This window comes from Xyrauchen texanus, chromosome 6, assembly GCF_025860055.1.
Source record: "Xyrauchen texanus isolate HMW12.3.18 chromosome 6, RBS_HiC_50CHRs, whole genome shotgun sequence".
Lineage (NCBI taxonomy): Eukaryota > Metazoa > Chordata > Actinopteri > Cypriniformes > Catostomidae > Xyrauchen > Xyrauchen texanus.
In genome coordinates, this window is record NC_068281.1 from 34,323,141 (window position 1) to 34,328,204 (window position 5,064).

Here is a 5,064-nt window from a genome sequence, read left to right on the forward strand (position 1 = left end):
GTCTTGGCAGGACTCCAGAGACCTCCCTTCAAGCCGATTGAATCAATTGGACTCAGGGCCCTCTCTCTTAAGACGGCCCTGCTGATCGCGCTCGCCTCCATCAAGAGGGTCGGGGACCTGCAAGCGTTCTCTGTCAGCGACACTTGCCTGGAGTTCGGTCCGGCAGATACGTCTGTGATCCTAAGACGCTGACCGGGCTATGTGCCCAAGGTTCCTACCACACCATTCCGAGATCAGGTAGTGAACCTGCAAGCGCTGCCCCGGGAGGAGGCAGACCCAGCCCTTTCGTTGCTGTGTCCAGTGCACGCCCTGCGCATTTACCTGGACCGCACACAGAGCACTAGACGCTCTGAGCAGCTCTTTGTCTGCTTTGGGGGACGGCAGAAAGGGAATGCCGTCTCCAAACAGAGGCTCGCCCACTGGGTTGTCGACGCCATCACACTGGCTTATCACACCCAGGCCGTTCCCCTACCCTTGCGGGTCCGAGCTCACTCAACAAGGGGTGTTGCGTCCTCGTGGGCACTGGCAAGGGCACCTCCCTAGCAGACATCTGTAGAGCCGCGGGTTGGGCAACACCCAACACCTTCGCGAGATTTTACAACCTCCGCGTTGAGTCGGTTGCGTCTCGTGTTTTCTCAGGTCCGAGCCCGTAGAACTTCGGTAACACGTGGACCGACCGGCCGGGTGGATCGCTTGCGCCCAGCGCCCTTTTCCTGACGTCAAGGTAAAGTAGTGCGCCTTCTTCCCAGGGCGCCCCACTCCGAGTCGGGCCCCTGGTCGATTCCTCCCTAGCCCTCCGGGTCCGCAGTTCAGCGGAGGAACTCGCCGACCCAAGCCACTGCTGGTACCCTGATGGCGGTAGCCCTGTACTGGTATAGGTGCTCCACAGGTAAGGCCTCCTGCTTGGACTCCCCCTGTGTGTAATTTCACAGTTCTGTCCCCTTACGAGCGGACCCCCGTGTCTCCCTTAGGCAGTTACAGCTGCCCCGGTCGCCGTGCTGTAGCAACTCCCCCTTCGAGGCTGGATCTACCACCACACCATACTTTCCACCACGAGCCCTAAGGCGGCCGTGTGGCGTGTCTACCACTTTTCCTCCCCAAGAAAAAGGGCAGGTGTGGTCTCCGCGAGGGTCTGGGTAAGACCCCCTTCCCTATATGCGTGTAAGGGCCCCGGCCGTGATTGCTCTATGTGAGAAACATAGAGAGAAAAGAGGCCCAGCCAGGCTGACCCATTCCCATGTTGGCAAACATTGCCTTGTTCCCCTCCCAGGGTAACTAGAAGGATTCCGATGTTCTTATGGGGCATTGGGGAAGGGTATGTGCAGCCAGGTACAGACGATGCGCGGCACTGGATGAAATCCCTGCCCGCCTCTGTATCGGCGGTTCACGTACACGGTTCAGCGCATGGCAAGATTGGAATGGGTCCCCTAGTGACGCTTCCCACTACACAACGTGGAGAGAGTGACAGAAGGGGAACGTTTGGTTACATATGTAACCTCCGTTCCCCGAGGGAGGGAACGACACGTTGTGTCTTTCCTCCACCATGTCGCTGAACCGAGCCACTGTTGTGGCCGGACCATTTCCGGCTCCTCAGAAAAATCCTGAATGAACTCCCGTATTTGCCCCCCTTAAATACCCGTATGTCCGGGGGCGGGGTATGCAAATACTGACTGCCAACTCCCATTGGCCCTTTTCAATAGATCAGAGGTGAATATCGGCGCTCAAGAGAGACCCCTACTATCGCTTCTCCGACACAACGTGTCGTTCCCTCCCTCGGGGAACGGAGGTTACATACGTAACCAAACGTTTTCAGTTACAGAACAGCTGAAATTAGTTAGATCAATCAACTCTAAGTTGACTGACTCTGAGTTAAGCGAGTGCACCACAACTATAAAAAGCCATTATCAATGGAGCGCAGATATTATGAGTCACCATGGCAACAGCAGCGAAGGACAGAGAGTTAGCTTGGGAGAAAATAGCTGCTCGAGTCAATGCGTGAGTTTACATTTTAATTACTGTTATAACGTGTTGGGTGTAATTAATTATTAAGAAATCTAAATACTGTAATTTATTTAAAGGGGTTACTCTTAATTCTTCTGTAATTTAAAGTCAAATTTGATGTAATTGCATTAAATGCTGCATAGACTATAAAACAATTCTGTATAAAACAATAGTGGATTTAACATCACATTTTAAAAGGTATATTTTTAATGTAACCTTCACCCTCTACACACTTCAATTCAAGAATAATTCATGCAATTGTATATTGTTTATTTGAAAGCATTAAAAGTGCAGTTTCTTGTCTCTTCTTGTATTGTTCAAGTGGTTGAGGATGATATGGGATTTATAAAGTAATTAGTAATAAGTAGACCAATACTTTCTAGAGATAGTAATTATTATATTAATCTAATTACACTGTTGAAGATGTCATTTGTAGTTAGTAATTAATAACTATTTTAGAGTACCCAACTGTTAAAATATCAGAGGTGAAACTGGAAGAACAGTATGTATTAAACCTAATTTTAATTTTCATGTAGGTGCAATCCTGCAGGCATTAAAAGAACGTGGCAGCAGCTGAAAATGAAATATAAAAACATAATTCAATCAGGTAAGGCTTGAGCATAACATAGGTGTAGGGTACCTGACTTTACAAACATTTGACATATTAAATAACTAAATAGCATCCAGTGTCTAGCAGTGCAGCAGTATTTGTGACATTTGGTCTAAATATTCATTCTCATTTGACTTCTACTCAGCCAACAGAAAGAAGGCAGAGGCTTGTAAAACAGGGGGAGGACCTGCACCACCACCTCTGACAAATGCAGAAGAGATGGCCCTGAGCCTGAATGCTGGAAGGCCAATGGCTGAGGGAATTCCTGGAGGGACTTCATCAGAGTCAGTCACTCCTGAAGATTTAAGTGCCTTCATAAAATGTAAGAGGTCTACCTATGTGTTATTTTCTATATAGGCTATTTGTGATATTTCCATTTATTTTACTTTGGGTTTGGTTTTTCGTTGGTCCCAATAGATTCTGATGGTAATATGTCTTCTGGAGCCTCCTGTCCCAACAGAACCCCAGGCAGTTGTAAGCAGCCTACTCAATACACCAGAAATTATGACAAATAGCATTATAAAGTGTACTCAACCAAATGCTCGTCTTCACAGGATGATGGGGATGAAGAAACAGTTTCTGCTGCCACAGAGAGGCCTACAGAGGTAATGTTAATATTATGTGTCTACACATCAAACAATCTATACACATTTCTTCACATTTTTATGTGGAGTAGCCTATAGAATCTAAGTTTATATCTAAGTATAAACTGACATTCTCATCTCTCCCCCCGCCCCCCAGAGTGTGGAAGAACAGCAGGAGGAAGGTCCATCGACTTCTGGTGCACAGATGAACACAGTTCAGTGATTTTCAGTAAATGCCACAGTTTAATTATGTAGAATTTGTTTAGAACTACATGATGTAACTCTAATCTACTGTATTTTCAGTTGGCAGTTAAGGAGTAATATAGACTTCATCTTATTAAAAAAATTGAAAAAAACAGCAAAGAACTTATATACTTGGATCGCCAGATCCAAAAGGCAGATCCGGAAATCGAGATTCTGAAACTAAAGCTAGAGGTGAGTGTATGGTTACAGGTTAATTCTAGGAAGTATTAAAATCGAACTGTTTTTGAATTTGTAGGAAATAAAGAACACCAAATAAATTGTTGTGATTTTGTGTTTATTCATTTCTTTTTTATTTTGTGGTTGGTTGTGGTGGAGGATATCATGTGTGTTAATCTGAGAAGACATTGCGGCATATCATATCTCGGACTACCCTTCCATCCTGGAAATCTGTAATGTTGATGGGGTCTTCCTCGGGGTCTTGTATTTGTAGAGCAGGGTGTTGCTCCCCTCTAATTATGGCAATATTATGGAGAACAACACATGCCACAATGTCGCAGGCCCTTTCAGGAGTTACCCTGAGGTGACGTAGGCACTGGAAATGTGCTTTCAACAGGCCTAAGGTCATCTCCACCTGGGCTCTCGTCCTGCAGTGTGCCACACTGAAGCGCTGCTGAGGGCCTGGTTCAGGTTCTGGGTAAGGGGTAATTAGTGTTGGTCGGCATGGGAACCCCTATCTCCCAGCAGAAAGCCATCAGTCTCTCCTGTAAGAAAGTTCACATTGCTTTAGTGCTGCATAGAAGTGCCCCTGTAAGTGTGTAGTGCATACATTGAAATAAGTGTATAGGACATACATTTACTTACCCCTTTCCAGCCTGTTGCTCAGGGTTGACTCACGATATATTCGTGAGTCATGAACAGAGCCGGGCCACTTGGCCTCCACATTTGTGATTGATATGTGCAGCATCAGATATGATCTTGACAGTGCAAAGAATGAAACATGTTACAGTATTGTGATGTAGTCTTTGACCATTAGAAACAGTAGGCTGTCAGTGTACCTGCACATTAATACTGTCGATGGACCTCCTTTTGACATAGTCAGCTTCATTTTCGGAAGGTGCAATAATGGGAATATGTGTGCCATCAATGCATCCAACCACATTGGGAAATCCTAAAGGAAATTCTAATTATTAGGTTACTTCCAGGGGTCGCAGCAAGATGTTCTTAACTGATCGTCATTTATCAGGTTAGCCTCATTTAAACTGATTTCTACACCACTGACCTGCAATCCTGTGAAACTCCTCTTTGATGGCTCTCACGGGTTTGTGCCCAGGAAACAACATAAATTTCCAGAAAGCGCTTAAGAGCGAAGCACACTTTCCTTACTGCTCTGCATACAGCAGCCTTATTAATGTGTTCTGCATCCCCAATGTTATACAGAAAACTACCATTTGCAAAGAAACGTAAAGCAACACAAAGAATCTGCTCGGATGTAAGAGCATGGCCACGATGGCTGACGTCACTGATGTAAGGATGGATGAGATTATGGATGTATCTAATTGACTGTAAAGAAAAACGGTACTGCTCAAATAAAAATGCATAGGGATACGACAAAAAATCCACTCTGGGCCACAAAATCCTCTCCCGACGTAAATGTAACTCCCTACG

General features: G+C 45.8%; 1 long non-coding RNA gene across 1 annotated transcript; it reads left to right on the forward strand.

Annotated features, from left to right (window-relative positions):
- Nucleotides 1-3,068: 3,068 nt before the first annotated feature.
- On the forward strand, nucleotides 3,069-3,477 carry LOC127644617 (uncharacterized). Its single transcript, XR_007970687.1, has 3 exons — nucleotides 3,069-3,085; nucleotides 3,166-3,216; nucleotides 3,353-3,477. It is a non-coding gene; the product is annotated as an uncharacterized LOC127644617 (long non-coding RNA).
- The last annotated feature ends 1,587 nt before the right edge of the window (nucleotides 3,478-5,064 follow it).